This window comes from Neoarius graeffei, chromosome 27 (assembly GCF_027579695.1).
Source record: "Neoarius graeffei isolate fNeoGra1 chromosome 27, fNeoGra1.pri, whole genome shotgun sequence".
NCBI classification, from domain to species: Eukaryota; Metazoa; Chordata; class Actinopteri; order Siluriformes; family Ariidae; genus Neoarius; species Neoarius graeffei.
Genome location: NC_083595.1, coordinates 20,197,153 through 20,215,681, shown reverse-complemented (window position 1 = coordinate 20,215,681; position 18,529 = coordinate 20,197,153).

The window sequence follows — 18,529 nt, the reverse complement described above, 5'->3', positions numbered from 1 at the left end:
ACCAGCTTGGAGGAATTTTAGCCCATTCCTCCGTACAGAACAGCTTCAACTCTGGGATGTTGGTGGGTTTCCTCACATGAACTGCTCGCTTCAGGTCCTTCCACAACATTTCGATTGGATTAAGGTCAGGACTTTGAATTGGCCATTCCAAAACATGAACTTTATTCTTCTTTAACCATTCTTTGGTAGAACGACTTGTGTGCTTAGGGTCGTTGTCTTGCTGCATGACCCACCTTCTCTTGAGATTCAGTTCATGGACAGATGTCCTGACCATTTTCCTTTAGAATTCGCTGGTATAATTCAGAATTCATTGTTCCATCAATGATGGCAAGCTGTCCTGGCCCAGATGCAGCAAAACAAGCCCAAACCATGATGCTACCACCACCATGTTTCACAGATGGGATAAGGTTCTTATGCTGGAATGCTGTGTTTTCCTTTCCCCAAACATAACGCTTCTCATTTAAACCAAAAAGTTCTATTTTGGTCTCATCCGTCCACAAAACATTTTTCCAATAGCCTTCTGGCTTGTCCACGTGATCTTTAGCAAACTGCAGATGAGCAGCAATGTTCTTTTTAGAGAGCAGTGGCTTTCTCCTTCCAACCCTGCCATGCACACCATTGTTGTTCAGTGTTCTCCTGATGGTGGACTCATGAACATTAACATTAGCCAATGTGAGAGAGGCCTTCAGTTGCTTAGAAGTTACCCTGGGGTCCTTTGTGACCTCGCCGACTATTACATGCCTTGCTCTCGGAGTGATCTTTGTTGGTCAACCACTCCTGGGAGGGTAACAGTGGTCTTGAATTTCGTCCATTTGTACACAATCTGTCTGACTGTGGATTGGTGGAGTCCAAACTCTTTAGAGATGGTTTTGTAACCTTTTCCAGCCTGATGAGCATCAACAACACTTTTTCTGAGGTCCTCAGAAATCTCCTTTGTTCGTGCCATGATACACTTCCACAAACATGTGTTGTGAAGATCAGACTTTGATAGATCCTTGTTCTTTAAATAAAACAGGGTGCCCACTCACACCTGGTTGTCATCCCATAGATTGAAAACACCTGACTCTAATTTCGCCTTCAAATTAACTGCTAATCCTAGAGGTTCACATACTTTTGCCACTCACAGATAGGTAATATTGGATCATTTTCATCAATAAATAAATGACCAAGTATAATGTTTTTGGCTCATTTGTTTAACTGGGTTCTCTTTATCTACTTTTAGGACTTGTGTGAAAATCTGATGATGTTTTAGGTCATATTTATGCAGAAATATAGAAAATTCTAAAGGGTTCACAAACTTTCAAGCACCACTGTAGTTAATCAGCTTTTACCTCTTTCCTCCCGTGTCTCCTTTCCTCATGACTCCTGGCTTCCTCGCGACTCCTGGCTCCCTCACTTTGTGCCTCTCAATTTTCCAAAACAACCAATCTCTGGTGTTATCTCATGCTGCATTTGCCGCGGTCAGACATTGGAAATTCGTGCACGTAAATGTCAAATTGGCTGTAATTTTTCTTTGAATTCGTCGCTGCCAACTGGGGTGGCAGCAGGGGTGGCAAGGCTTTCTTTTAGGGTGGCATTTTCCACCCTATGCCACCCCGGTAGATCCGCCCATGAGTGGAAACTAATACAATGTTTATGCATAATATCACCCAGAGGTAAGATACATAAAGAAAACAGCAGTGGACCCAAGACAGAACCTTGTGGAACACCAAACTTTACCTCAGTATGTCTAGAAAAATCACCATTTACATTTACTGATCGCGATCAGTTAAAAAAGAGCTGAGCCAGGAGAGAGCCATTCCTTTAACTCCCACAACATTTTCTAGTCGATCCAGAAGAATGTGATGATCAATGGTATCAAATGCTGCACTAAGGTCAAGCAACACAAGCAGCAAGACACAGCCCTGATCAGATGCCAACAGTAGGTCTTTTACTACTTTAACCGAAGCTGTCTCTGTGCTATGATAAGGTCTAAATCCTGACTGATACATTTCATGGATGTTAATCCTATGTAAATATGAGCATAACTGCTGTGTTACACCCTTTATCTTGGAGATAAAGCATAGGTTTGATATTGGCCGATAATTGGACACCTGACAGGGATCAACGTCAGGTTTTTTTAATCAGGGGTTTGATAACTGCTAGTTTAAAGGATTTGGGTACATAGCCAATCCTAAGAGAATAATTTATTAATTTTAGAAGTGGTTCAATTACTTCAGGTATTATTTTTTGAATAGATGTGTGGGTAAGGGATCTAGTACACAAGTTGAGGCTTTTGATGCAGAGATTAATGAAAGTAATTCAATTTCTCTAAGGGGAGTAAAGCATTCTAATTGCTGATCTGATACAGTTATATTGTTAACTACAGGGTCACTTGCATTGTCTGACCTTAAATTCGTAGTTTGAATTTTTGGCGGATATTTTCAATTTTGTCATTTAAAAAATTCATGAAGTCGTTGCTACTACATACTGCAGGTGTGCATGTGTCTATAGTGGACTTATTCCTGGTTAATTTGGCTACAGTATTAAATAGGAATCTAGGATTATTTTTGTTATCTTCTGTTAGGGAGGAGAGATATGTTGATCTAGCAGCACTAAGAGCTTTTCTATACTTCAGGAAGCTCTCCTTCCTAGCTAATTTGAATGCTACCAATTTTGTTTGACGCCATTTATGTTCCAATTTTCAAGTGGTCTGTTTGAAAGTGTGAGTGTCATCATTATACCAGGGTGCTAATTTTTTTCTCTCTGATCATTTTCCTTTTAAGAGGAGCTACATTATCTAAAGTATGGCGGAACGTGGACTCTACACATTCAGTTGCCTGATCAAGTTCTGCAGGGGCTGACAGTGACCCAATCAAAGCTGATAACTCTGGGAAATCATTTATAAAGCTCTGTGCAGTAGTAGACATGAATGTACATTTAATACAGTAGCATGGTGAGGTGCATATAATTGTTGTATTATTAATCAGACATATTTTGAATAAGATGAGATCATGACCTAAGATAACTCCAGACTGTGGAAATGTGACTATATTTTCTACGTTTAACCCGAATGTTAGTATTAGATCAAGGGTGTGTCCATTCTGGGTCAGTCCTATGACATTCTGATTAACCCCTACTGAATCTAAAATGGACACAAACGCTGTTTTCAAAAGGTCTTCTGGGTTATCGAAGTGCATATTAAAATCTTCAACAATTAAAGCTTTGTCTCAGGAAATAACCAGGTTTGAGACAAAAATCTGCAAATTCAGAAAGAAACTCAGTATATGTCACCGGGGGCCTGTAAATAATAAGTAACGGAATTAACTGGGTAGACTTATTTTTTGAGTCAACATACATCATATTAGTATGAAGAACTTCAAATGTATTAAATTTAGAACCAGATTTGTGTGTTACACCTAGATAATCATTATAAATAACCGTGACGCCTCCTCCTCTGCCAGTTAGACAAGGCTGGTGTATGTAACTGTATCCAGGAGGACTAGCTTCATTTAATGCTGTATATTCATTTGGCTTAATCCATGTTTCAGTTAAACAAAGTACATTAAACTCATGATCAGTCATAAGTTCATTAACCATAAGCGCTTTAGATGTAAGAGATCTAATATTTAATAGCCCCACCTTTAGATCAAAGGTGCTGACAGCGGCTGTACAGTTAGTATGACCTAATTTTATATTGATGAGGTTACTAAAACAAACACTCTGAGTATTTCTACTTTTTTGTTTAGCATGGGGAACAGACACAGTCTCGATGTAGTAGACCCTGAGTGGTGACTCTGTGCAGCTAGCAGACTGTCGGTTTAGCTTGTTTGTCTGCTCCCTGACCTTGGCTCTGGATTGTCAGAAGTTAACTAGACCTGTTCTGAGACTATGACCTATGCTGCAAGAAATGAGAACAGCACCTTCCCGAGTGGGATGGACACCGTCCTGCCCAAACAGGCCAGCAATGCCCTCAAAATTAGCCCAATTATCTATAAAGCCCACACTGTTTTCAGAGCACCACCTGGATAACCAGTAGTTCAGCAACCATAACCTGCTGTGAGCTATATCACCACGCTGCATCGGGATGGGGCCAGAGCATACTACAGCATCGGACATCGCCTTCGCTAATTTAAACACCTCTACAAAGTTACTCTTAGTAACCTCAGACTAACGAAGGCGTACGTCATTAGCTCCTGCATGGATAACTATCTTTGAGAACCTGTGCTTGCCTAGGACCCTAAGATTACCTGCTATGTCCGGCGCCCTGGCTCCCACTTATACACCTGACTAAAGCTGCTGGTGCTCCTAAAGGCCTAGCTAATTTCACGTGCCATATGATAGAGTCCCCTATAACCAGAGCTCTTTCAGGTTTCTTGGTGAGTGCATCACTAAAGAGAGCAAACCTGTTTGACATGTGAAGCGGGGAGGAGTGGTACTCCCTTGGGCGAGCCTCAGCGGTAGCTTTGGCTCTATGCTTATGCCGCCGAATCATAACCCATTCGCTCTGCTGTAAGGGCTCTAATGCCGGAGTTGGGGGATTGCTAACTCCACCTAGGGCATCCAAACTTTCCCCTGCAGAAACTACACTGTTCTCATTCTCACTCGCCTTCTCTAAAGCCTGGATATGCACTTCTAAAACTGCAGTCTTCTCTGTCAGAGAGCTAACTAATCTGCATTTATCACAAATAATGCTGTCACTAGTGATGGAGGAAGAATGACTAAACATCCTGCACTCAGCACACTGAACAAGCTGAAGGTGTGCCATGATGAAAAGATTCACGTACCTTAACCGAAGAGCTCTTGATATTCAAGCAGATCCGATGTGGATGGCCTCCGCTTGTGGTCTTTACACAGGAGGAGAAAAAAGAGGATTGTTTGCTACAGCTGGAGACATTGTAACTGCACAGAGAGCTTGTCTCTCAAGTGAGAATATTGAAATGTTTGTGTTCTTAGCAAAAAAACATGAAAATACCTGATGTAGTCTGAGTGGTGATATTCTGCATTTCTTTTGGCCACCCCTGCACTGTAATGTGGCATCTGTACGGTTTTAAAATCTAGACCAAAGCAAGGGAGACTTCTCATGATGCGTTAATGTTGTTACCAAAATTGACTTTTGTCTACTCTTGTAAATGTCTTATTTGACATATTGTTATGTGATGTATTTGTTTGTCTCATCTCATCTCATTATCTCTAGCTGCTTTATCCTGTTCTACAGGGTCGCAGGCAAGCTGGAGCCTATCCCAGCTGACTACGGGCGAAAGGCGGGGCACACCCTGGACAAGTCGCCAGGTCATCACAGGGTTGACACATAGACACAGACAACCATTCACACTCACATTCACACCTATGGTCAATTTAGAGTCACCAGTTAACCTAACCTGCATGTCTTTGGACTGTGGGGGAAACTGGAGCACCCGGAGGAAACCCACGCGGACATGGGGAGAACATGCAAACTCCGCACAGAAAGGCCCTCGCCGGCCACGGGGCTCGAACCCAGACCTTCTTGCTGTGAGGCGACAGTGCTAACCACTACACCACCGTGCCGCTCGTATTTGTTTGTGATTGATTTAATTAATTATTATTAATTATGTTTTAAGTTTGTTATGAATAAAATAAAATGCAAAACCCGGATCTGCTTGTAACGGATCGAAATTAATCGAACTGAGGTGTCAGTATCGTGATACACTTAAACTTCGGTTTGATACGTATCGTTGCAGTCGTGCATAACACACTGCTAGGATTTTGGAAGTCAGCATGCCTCTGCACACTGCTATAGCCGTGTATGCATTGCAATGCAAATGTACTTCAAGAAGGACGTATAAACCAGCCTTTACTTTGCATGTTTGAGTCTCGATCTGTATTTGTGTGTGGATCTCTCTGTGTGTGTGTGTGTGTCTGTGTGTGTCTGGGGGTACGGAACACTGAAGCACAGGACAGGTGGGTTTTGTTAGCTGGGTTTATTATTGTGGCAGTTCGGAGCAGGTGGGTGGAGCACAGAGGATGGCAGGACAGAGATCAGGTTCAAATTTAGCATTTATTGGCACACTTTTCAGTATAACAGTCACTCAGACACACACACACACACACACACACACACACACGACGGGTGTCTGTTCAGGGAAGAGCTACTCTGCTCTCTGCTCTCCCTCCTTATATAGGGCGCGGTCACTGGGAAGACACACAAACACAGGTTAATTGCTCTCAGGTGTAGTGATTCTGCCACTCACCTTCCCTAACTCCGCCCTCCTGTCACAGACCGGCACTTGACCACGCCCCCGCTGCCACATACCCCCACTGCCCGACTCAGGCCGGACGGCTGTCCGGCCTGCAGCCGACTCCCCCCCCCTTGACGGGAGAGGAAGTCCACCACGACCGTCTGCGCCCCCGGCCTGTGGACCACTTTGAAATTAAAGGGTTGGAGTGCCAGATACCAACGGGTGATCCGCGCGTTGGCATCTTTCATGCGGTGGAGCCACTGGAGGGGTGCATGGTCCCAACAGAGGGTGAAAGGGCGCCCCAGCAGGTAGTACCGGAGGGCGAGGACCACCCACTTGATGGCCAGACACTCTTTCTCTATGGTGCTGTAGCGCCTCTCACACACCGACAGCTTCCTGCTGATATGCAGGACGGGGCGGTCCTCCCCCTCCACCTCCTGGGACAAAACCACCCCCAGCCCTTTGTCCGATGCATCAGTCTGCAACATAAAGGGGAGAGAAAACTCAGGGGAGCGTAGAAGTGGCCCCCCACACAGTGCAGCCTTTACCTCCGAAAAAGTCCGCTGGCATTGCTCCGTCCACTGGACCGGATCTGGTGCCCCCTTTTTAGTGAGATCAGTCAGCGGGCTGGTGACATCCGAATAATTAGGTAGAAACCTACGATAATAGCCAGCCAGCCCCAGGAACTGTCTCACCCCCTTTTTGGTCTTGGGCCTCGGGCAGGCCGCAATTGCTGCGGTCTTATTAATTTGGGGATGCACCTGCCCGTTGCCCAAGTGGAAGCCCAGATACTGTACTTCCACCCACTCAGTCGCACACTTCTTTGGGTTGGCTGTGAGACCCGCTCGCCTCAGTGACCTAAGGACGGCCCTTAGGTGTTCCAAGTGCCTCAGCCAGTCATTACTATATATGATGATGTCATCAAGATAGGCGGCCGCATAGGTGGCGTGGGGGCGGAGGACCTGGTCCATCAGCCTCTGAAATGTAGCGGGCACCCCAAACAGCCCAAATGGAAGTGTGACGAATTGGTATAACCCAAACGGTGTGGAAAAGGCCGTTTTTTCTCGGGATAGTGGAGTCAAGGGGATCTGCCAATATCCCTTCGTAAAATCCAGTGTCGAATAAATGCGAGCCGTGCCTAGTCGATCGAGCAGCTCGTCAATACGAGGCATTGGGTACGCATCGAATTTAGACACCGCGTTGACTTTTCTATAGTCCACACAGAACCGGACCGACCCGTCGGCCTTGGGTACCAAGACCACCAGGCTGCTCCAGTCACTGTGGGACTCCTCGACGATGCCCATTTCGAGCATGGTCTGAAGTTCTTCCTGAACCACCTTTTTTTTGTGTTCGGGTAGCCTGTAAGGGCGGCTACGCACTACCACCCCCGGGGGCGTCTCTATGTGGTGCTCTATGAGGTTAGTGCAACCGGGCAGGGGCGAGAACACATCCGAAAACTCGGTCTGCAACTGGGCGACCTCCGTGAGTTGGGGCGGGGAGAGGTGGTCTCCACAGGGGACCGGAGAGGTACGTGATGCCAATGTCCCTTTTTGAACCTCCGGCCCCAGCTCCGCCTTCTCCGGAACCACCGACACCAACGCCACGGGGACCTCCTCGTTCCAGAGTTTAAGCAGATTGAGGTGGTAAATCTGTAGCACCCCACCCCTGTCTGTTCGCCTCACCTCATAGTCGATGTCCCCGACTCGCCATGTGACCTCAAAGGGTCCTTGCCACTTGGTGATCAATTTGGAGCTCGACGTGGGCAACAGTACGAGTACCTTATCTCCCGGAGTGAACTCTCTAAGGCGCGCAACCTTGTTGTACAGGCGGGCTTGCCGTTCCTGGGCCTGCCGCAAATTCTCCTGAGTTAGGTGGGTGAGCGTGTGGAGTTTTGCGTGCAGGTCCATAACGTACTGAATTTCGTTTTTGCTTTGTGAAGGTCCCTCCTCCCAATTTTCCCGCAGCACATCTAGGATGCCACGCGGCTTACGCCCATATAATAATTCGAATGGGGAGAACCCCGTGGAGGCTTGGGGGACTTCTCGCACTGAAAACAGCAAGGGCTCGAGCCACTTATCCCAATTACATGCGTCCTCACTTACGAATTTTTTAATAATATTTTTGAGGGTGCGGTTGAACCATTCTACTAAACTGTCCGTTTGTGGGTGATACACGCTGGTGCGGATCAGCTTAATCCCCAATAACCCATACAGTTCGCACAGTGTCCGTGACATAAATGTAGTGCCTTGATCAGTCAGAATCTCTTTCGGGATTCCAACTCGGGAGATGACGTGGAAGAGCGCCTCTGCAATACTGCATGCTGAGATATTGCGCAGAGGCACTGCTTCCGGGTATCGCGTTGCATAGTCCACCAGAACTAATATAAAGCGGTACCCTCGTGCTGACTGATCGAATGGCCCGACGAGATCCATCCCAATTCTCTCAAATGGGGTCTCGATTAATGGAAGAGGGCGCAAAGGCGCTTTTGGGATGGCCGCTGGATTTACTAACTGGCATTCACGGCATGCCGTACACCACCTACGAACATCGCCGCGAATCCCCGGCCAATAGAATCGGGCCATTATTCGGCCTAGTGTTTTATCCTGCCCTAAGTGTCCAGCCATGGTATTAAAGTGAGCCACCTGGAATACCAATTCCCGGCGGCTCTTCGGAATTAAAAGCTGCATGACTCGCTCTTTAGTTTGAGTGTCCTGCGTCACTCGGTATAATCTATCCTTCATAATTGTGAAGTAGGGGAAGGACGGGGTGGCGTTCGGCTGGAGCGTTTGACCATCGATTACTCTCACTTGGTCAAACGCATGTTGCAGAGTCTCGTCTCGCGATTGTTCTAATGGGACATCCACGAGGGATTCCCCAATAGAGAGAGGAGGAGCCGGCGGCTCCTCACTCTGACGCGGAGATGACGTAGACGGCTCTGTGACAGCTGCTCCCGCCAAAGCGACACCGGGACCTCCCCCTGTTAAATGGCAGGACCCACTCTTTATTAGGCGTGTCATTAAACCCCGAAATCCCGGCCAATCAGTCCCCAAAATTAAAGAGTGGGTAAGGCGGGGATTAACCGCCGCCTTCACTATAAATTTTTCCCCTCTGAAAATAATGTGGACTGACACCAAAGGGTAGCGGTGAACATCCCCGTGCACACACAACACCTTCACCCCCTGTGCTCCCCCCAATGCCTTGTTTTGCACCAGGCTTTGGTGAATTGAGGTCTGGTTACAACCAGAATCCACCAATGCCTGATATGTATCCCCTTGGATACTCACCAGTATGCGGTACACTCCGGCCCGATCGAGGGCGGCCTCTGGCGCATCGGGGATCCGAACCACTGCGCCCACTTCCATTGCCGTGCACTGCTGTTGAAGGTGGCCTGGCTCCCCGCAGTGCCAGCAAACCGTCCCGGGCTTTCCCTCTGCACCGGTGATCTGGGGCTCACTCACCTGAGGTGGGGGAGAGACAGACACAGAAGGGAGAAACGGGAGGGCACCATGGGTGCGGCGGGCCGGCTGGGGTGGTGCCGGCCCCTGCCTCCGCGGTGGGGGAATGGGGCGAGGACGGGACACAGGAGGAGGGAGAGAGAGAGAGAGAGAGAAGGGGAGAGAAGAGAAGATGCCATCTGCTGTCCTGCCGCCGGGACAGCCGCCAAATGGTCCTCCGCCAGCTCGACTGCCTGATCCAGCGACGCCGGGCGGTGGCACCGGACCCACTTCCTGCTGGCAAGCAAGCAACGAACTGTTCCAGCACCACCTGGTCGAGGATTCCTTCGGCGTTGCGGTTGTTGGCCCTCAGCCACCGCCAGCAGGCGTCCCGGAGCTGCTGGCCAAACACGAACGGCTGGCCGACTTCCTCCAAGCGCAGCGCGTGGAAGCGCTGGCGCTGCTGTTCTGGAGTGCGCCCCACGCTCTGGAGGACGGCCCAGCAGAGGTCCGCGTAGGCCAGCCGGCGGTCAGCGGGGAGCTGTAGCACGGCCAGCTGTGCTTCTCCCGTGAGCAGGGGGAGGAGGCGTGCCACACGCTGCTCCATCGGCCACCCCGAGGCTTCGGCGACTTGCTCAAAGACCGTGATGAACACCTCGGGGTCATCCTGTGGGCCCATCTTGGTGATGGTGAGGGGAGACGGGCCCGCGGTAGGAGCGCTGGTGGGCCCTGCCACCACTAGGAGGTGCCGGAACGCCTGGTGATCTTCTTGTTGGGCCAACACCAGGGCCTCGAACCGCTCTTCTTGCTCCTTTCGGAGGGTGAGTAGTGCCTGGTGCTGGCTTTGCTGGGCCGTGGCGAGGGCGTGGACCAGTTCAGTGAACGGGGAGGACTCCATGGAGCTGTGAGGCTGCTGTGTTCCAGATCCCGGGTTTCAGCACCACTGTGGCAGTTCGGAGCAGGTGGGTGGAGCACAGAGAGCAGGACAGAGATCAGGTTCAAATTTAGCATTTATTGTCACACTTTTCAGTATAACAGTCACTCAGACACACACACACACACAACGGGTGTCTGTTCAGGGAAGAGCTCCTCTGCTCTCTGCTCTCCCTCCTTATATAGGGCGTGGTCACTGGGAAGACACACAAATACAGGTTAATTGCTCTCAGGTGTCGTGATTCTGCCACTCACCTTCCCTGACTCCGCCCTCCTGTCACAGACCGGCGCTTGACCATGCCCCTGCTGCCACAATTATCTCATCTCATCTCATTATCTGTAGCCGCTTTATCCTGTTCTACTGGGTCGCAGGCAAGCTGGAGCCTATCCCAGCTGACTACGGGCGAAAGGCGAGGTACACCCTGGACAAGTCGCCAGGTCATCACAGGGCTGACACATAGACACAGACAACCATTCACACTCACATTCACACCTACGGTCAATTTAGAGTCACCAGTTAACCTAACCTGCATGTCTTTGGACTGTGGGGGAAACCGGAGCACCCGGAGGAAACCCACGCGGACATGGGGAGAACATGCCAACTCCACACAGAAAGGCCCTCGCTGGCCACGGGGCTCGAACCCGGATGTTCTTGCTGTGAGGCGACAGCACTAACCACTACACCACCGTGCCACCCTGCCACAATTATATTTATTATTATTATTTTAATTTTAATCACAGCGGCTTTTCAGCTGCTCAGAGGGTTACACACATGTAATATGTGCTCTTTTGCTGGGAGAACTCCCTCCTCTCGGCTCTCTCAGCTGTCGGCCATCACTGCAAGGCCCACTCATGCACACATGCACGCAGACACACGCTGACCTCTTCTGCTCCTCGGGCCTGCCTGATCCATCCTGATGCCCTATGTCTGGATAGAGTCTCATCACGTTGCTCCTGTGGAGGATGGCCCCATATGGACAGTTGAAAGTCACACTTGGAAGATGGCTCTGGACACTTACAGTAATACATTTATGTCTGAGGACTACAGTTGACTTGCTAACTTTCAGACTGCAGTTGTCATGAACAGTTTTGCACTCAAGTTTCCATCAATGAACAGTTTATAACTTCAAGAAAACAGACTTCGTGTTAAAACTATTATGATTTTATTGGTTTCACAGTTATACTTTGTGACTATATAGGACATAGTTATAGAAGCAAGTTATTTATAATTATGTTATCTGTTATCACCCAAATGATGATGGGTTCCTTTTTGAGTCTGGTTCCGCTTGAGGTTTCTTCCTCATGTCATCTGAGGGAGTTCTACCTTGCTACCATTGCCAGAGGCTTGCTTGTTGGGGATAAATTAGGGATAAAATTAGCTCATGTTTAAAACTTTTAGTTTTCTGTGAAGCTGCTTTGCGACAATGTCTATTGTTAAAGTCCATCCATTATCTGTAGCCGCTTATCCTGTCCTACAGGGTTGCATGCAAGCTGGAGCCTATCCCAGCTGACTGTGGGTGAGAGGCAGGGTACACCCTGGACAAGTCTCCAGGTTATCGCAGGGCGGACACATAGACACAGACAACCATTCACACCTATGGTCAATTTAGAGCCAATAATTAGCCAAACCTGCATGCCTTTGGGGGAAACCGGAGCACCTGGAGGAAACCCACATAAACATGGGGAGAACATGCAAACTCCACACAGAAAGGCCCTTGTCAGCTGCTGGGCTTGAACCCAGGACCTTCTTGCTGTGAGGCGACAGTGCTAACCACTACACCCCTGTGCTGCCCCTATTATTAAAGTCCTATACAAATAAACTTGACGGGGTCATTCAGATTATATTCATACACTATTTTCTTATTTGTTTCTTCCATTACACCAATTGAATATAATTTTTGTAGGGTAATGATACATTGCTTTATCAATTTTCAAGGGCATCATGAAAGACAGGCAGTGTGGCGTTAGTATTATTAAACAGATCTGTACAAATTGTGGCTCATTCTTTTCTCATAAAGCATAATTGTTTGGAAAAAATATAATAATAATGTGTGTATGTATATACCGGTGTGTGTGTGTGTATATATATATATATATATATATATATATATATATATATATATATACAGGGTGCGATTTGTCAAAAAACCAGAAGGGGGGATGGTTTTTGTTTTTTTTTAAATCATGAAACGTCACAAAATTAAGGTAACAATAGGCTAACAGCTCAATAACATCCGATGATATCAAATGAATAACACTAAATGAAAACGAACACTAAACCAGAGATCGTAAATTCATCTTCCTATCTCTCTGACTAAATACACGAACACTAACACACAACAAAGTTCGCATTGCTTGTCGCGTTGCTGTGATGTTTCTCTCCCTCCGGATTAAATGGACAGTGACTCGAAAATCACTAAAATACATGAATACTAAATGAACAGTTTGCTCTGATGGCGCAGTTCATATGGCCTTTTCTGCTTTCCCGTCGGTGCGCTATCCACTGCGTTTCGCCCTTCTTTAATCCACATTTCTGCGAATTTCTCAGCAGGGAAGGAATGCACGTCTGGCCCATTGACAGCGAGGAAAAGAAGGCTGTCAGTGTGGATACATTCATTCTGTTGCGCTCATCAATAAGGATGTGATTCATGGCGCTAAATCCATGTTCACACTCTGGATATTGTTATTATCTACAATGTATCTATTTGCTGGGGACGTTCGTGAACATCAAAGCTGCCACTTCGGGTCATTTTGAAAGTGAGTGCAATGTAGACCATAGAAAACTGTGTCACAACATGCCTGTCATGTCAACTTTTTTTTTGGTTTGTTTGTTTTATTGACGGGCTTGTCCCTGAGGATTTTTTTTCAGCAGAGATAAAAACCAGAGGGGGGGATGATCCCCACCATCCCCCCCAGCAAATCGCACCCAGTATATATATATATATATATATATATATATATATATATTAGGGCTGTCAAAGTTAATGCGATAATAACGCATTAACGCGATCTCAATTTATCGCGATTAAAAAAAATAGTGCCGTTAACGCAAATTCTAATTTGGCCCTGCGAGTCACCCATAGTTCATTTTGAGGCTTGTCGCGCGCTGCTTCAATCAGACCCTCCAGGATTTCGCGATGTTGCGATTTGCAAATTCAACCAATCCCCGCGAATTCAGGGCGGTGTTGCAATTATATCCAATCACCGCAACTTTCCCGCAAATTTGACCAATCGTTGGCGTCGTCTTGAGGTGATGTCGACAAACTACCTTCCGCCTTACTTCTGTGTATACGTTCAAGAGAAGCAGCATGTGCGCAGTGTTGCCAGATTGGGTGGTTTCAAGTGCATTTTGGCGGGTTTTGAACATATTTTGGGCTGGAAAATGTCAGCAGTATCTGGCAACACTGCATGTGTGAGTCAGTGTTTATCTAGGCTTAAATTCAGTTACTGAAAGTGTGTTATGTTTACAGTGAAGGACTGTGTGCACTTTACATTATTTTTTTACTTAATACAAGAAATTAATGGATGCCAACATTTTTGCCAAAATGGTATTTTATTTTCCATTGTTTAGGCAGCTTCAGCATCATACTGTGAGATTCTGTTCAAATTGTTTTTTTCTTCTATGAAGCCTGAGCCATTTATTTTATTAGTTTATAATTATTGTTTAATTTAGTCTTCAGGAGAGACTGCCTGCACACAGTATTAGTATTAATAGTTTTTTTTTCTTACATGAAAGCTAAGGCATTTATATTATATTTTAAGGTAACTTCATGTTGTGCTGTGAGGTTCTATGCACTTTAACTTTTGAACCAACAGGTGCATTTGGATAAGTAAAGCCTATTTTTCTGCATTTTTGTAGTCCTGGTAATCTTTTATATTGGTAAAGTTGTTTATAGGACCATTTCTCAGTGTCTTTGTTTTTTTTAATCAATAGTTTTTCAGTAATAACTTAATATTGAACATATCACTCAATTTTAATCACAAAAAGAGAAAATCGCAACAATTTCTCGCAACTTTCACTTCCTCCCGCAATGTAATCGCAGCAGAAACCTAAAAAACACCGCAACTTTCATCGCAATTTTTTGGAAAACCCCCCACAACATCAGACATTTTAGCCCGCAACAATCACAAAAAAGGCCCGCGGAATCCTGGGGGGACTGATCAGTAAGAGTAAGTGTGAGTGATAGAGAAAGGTCTGTTAAACGGGAAGTTTAATTTCAAAAGTAGAGTGTGATTGAGTTGGTTTTGGTATGCACTTTGCAGTTCTAAAATACTTTTGTAAAGTGAGATTTCAGTATGCTGTAGCACTGTGATATGACACTAAATGTCTTTATTGAAGTCCAACTGCAATTTATTTTTGTTTGCACAGCACTGTGAAGTCCTACAGGCTGTGACTGAATACAACTCCAGCACAATTGAAGTTTTATTTCATTTTTATTTTCTTTTGTCACACATGTCTGAACTGAGACACAGTAGTATGTGACTACATGTTTTATATTTGAGACTACAGCTCCCTAATCCATCACAAAATCCAATTTTGTGTTTTGTATGTTCAATACTGCCTAGTACATGAGTGAATAAACTCCCTTACCATTTTCTCTTGTCCCAGCAGTTTTTAACAAGTACTTTTAGCATAAAATGTGTTCACCATTTTAATTGTAACATTTCACTTTAAAAGCCTTATTCATTTACATAGATCTTAAAAAATGTGAGTAATCGCGATTAACTATATGAAATTCTGAGATTAATCGCGATTAAATTTAATCGTTTGACAGCCCTAATATAGATAGATAGATAGATAGATAGATAGATAGATAGATAGATAGATAGATAGATAGATACTATATTGCCAAAAGTATTTGCTCACCCATCCAAATTATTGGAATCAGGTGTTCCAATCACTTCCATGGCCACAGGTTTATAAAATCAAGCACCTAGGCATGCAGACTGTTTTTACAGTTTGGAGCTGGCCCCTTCCTCTTCCAACATGACTGTACACCAGTGCACAAAGCAAGGTCCATAAAGACATGGATGACAGAGTCTGGTGTGGATGAACTTGACTGGCCTGCACAGAGTCCTGACCTCAACCCGATAGAACACCTTTGGGATGAATTAGAGCAGAGACTGAGAGCCAGGCCTTCTCGTCCAACATCAGTGTGTGACCTCACAAATACGCTTCTGGAAGAATGGTCAAAAATTCCCATAAACACACTCCTAAACCTTGTGGACAGCCTTCCCAGAAGAGTTGAAACTGTTCTAGTTGCAAAGGGTGGACTGACGTCATATTGAACCCTATGGATTAGGAATGGGATGTCACTTAAGCTCATATGTGAGTCAAGGCAGGTGAGCAAATACTTTTGGCAATATAGTGTATATATGTGTGTGTATACACACACACATACACACACACATATATGTATGTATATATATATATATATATATATATATATATATATATATATATATACACCTGTATATTTTATATATATATACACACACACACACACACACACACACACACACATATATATATATATGTGTGTGTGTGTGTGTGTGTGTGTGTGTGTGTGTGTGTATGTGTGTGTGTATGTGTATATATATATAATATACAGGTGTGTATATATATATATATATATATATATATATATATATATATATATATATATATAGGTCTCTCTCATTTGGGACATTCTGGTCAAAAATAAATTTTAAAATTTTACTTTTTTTTTCATTTACTTAACACTCAGTGTTTCTTTTGTCATGTTTAATAAGAATAAAGACAGCATCTTGCTTTATCTGGCCTCCACTGTGGAAAATTTTAACGATGTTCTGAAGTTCACTCGCATAACATGGAAACATCCTACAATGTGATTTCCTGGATTCTTTCCCCCCATTCTGTCTCTCATAGTTGAAGTGTACCTATGATGAAAATTACAGGCCTCTCTCATCTTTTTAAGTGGGAGAACTTGCACAATTGGTGACTGACTAAATACTTTTTTGCCCCACTGTATGTGTATACACACACACACACATACACACACACATATATGTGTATGTAGCCCTATGAGAATTTGATATTCATTAATAATAAATAGTTGGTATAATAAATACTTTGAATAAATAGAGTTCATAATTAGAATAAATAAGGTCTAGTTAAAAGGTTAAAAAGGTTAAAAACATTTGAGAGCTTTGATAATGAGAGTTCATTACATTGAGTATGTGGTGACGTCATGTTTGAAACATGTAAGGTAATACAATATGCATGCAGGATTTCTGGACATGTATATTTTTGTTTGCTTAATTATTATTTTCTGGAGGATATGAATAGCGGAAACATTATTCTATTAATGTCAAGAAAGTTTCTGGAGAAGTATATATTTCGTTATGCTTTAATTTCTGTAACCAATCAGAAGCTTGAGAGTTGAGAGGTCGCAGGAAGTGAGTAGCAACTCGGGAGAAGACGAGGGAGAAAAACGCAAGACTGATGTGTGCGTGCAAAGTTGGAAATGGCGAAGATAAGTTAAAATAGAAATGTGTAACCCATGTATTTCTGATCTGTAAACATAGTAGTAACAGAAGTGAATGACTAGTGAACTTATTCCATTGCTACAATGACTTTGGGACTGTTTAAGAAGACCTACTGCTACTCGTGGTAAAAGTTCGGGCAGTCACCATTCATGTGTATGTAAACTTTCATTGTGAGGTAGCTATGTCGAGTGCTTCGGAAAACGGACAGTGTTCGCCGGTCAGGAGAACAGAACTGTCGTGGAGGGAGTCAGAGGACAATGTCTAGCTACAGCTGAAGTTTACTCCGCTGAAAACAACGTTAGCTGACCAAAGGAGCCGAGGTGCTGTGGAACACGCGTTGTTCACGCCTGCAGCTCATGGATGCTGTGCTTGCTGGAGCGGGGAACTTTTCCTCTCTCATACATCATCTCGTCTCGACTCGCTCATCGCCTACTTGGACTGCTACGCACTCAAGCACTTCTACTTCGTCAAAAGCGCTGACTTTTGGGGTATTTGAAAGTAGTTTGACAGCTTATAAGTTTCCTTTTCTATTTTTGAAAGAGTATTACTATGAAGGGATTATTTGAAAGTGAATTGAAAGCTATACCAGGGGTATAGGATATTTTTTGTTGATAACTGAAAGAGTGAACAATTAATAATTCATTTAAATTTATGTGTGTATGTCTTAAGTGTGTGAATTTAAAGTAAACTAACATTTTGTTTTAAAACTGCCCAACCTATTACTTATTACCAGCCCATCTAATAACTAATAGTTATAAAGAACCTAGGGTAGCTAAACCCCTATGTAATTCCCTGAAAGGAGCAAAGGGGCCCTACATAAAATTGGAGGCACTGCGCTGGGATTAGATTAGGTTGGGATTAGGTAAACCTATAGTTATTTTTGTGCATTTTAGTGTAATTTAAGCTGCATTAAAGGTGCACTAAGTAAAATACTTTATCGCTTAAAAAATTGCAGTTTGCCTTATTACTGCTTTCTAATTATTTTATTAATAAGTATTTATTATGGACACTCAGTTCAGTCAGAGCTGATTACAGAGCTCAGAGAGTGGTGTCAAGGTGAGTTTCTCAATGAAGACAATGCCTTGCTTGTGCTGGTGCCAAAAGGCTATGAAGTTGACGAGATAGAGAAGAATCTTGAAACTGTGAAAGCTTTTGGACGTGTACGAGTAAGAGGAAGAAGATTTAACACCAAATTGAACAGATTGAGTGTGCTTTGTGAAACAAAAGAGAAAATTGACCCCACTAAGGTTCCTTCTGAAGTGAAAAGCCTGACAGTGGAAGAATATTGGCCTGTCATCATCACAGGTGAGCGTTCTGTTCCTGATGCAGATAGCCAGACCCCATTGAAAGTTCTGCTTGATGCTTCAGCATCCAATGGCTCTGCAGAGTCCATTATTCGGGCTGTTGGGGAGGTGTTGTCGAAAATGGAGAAGCCTT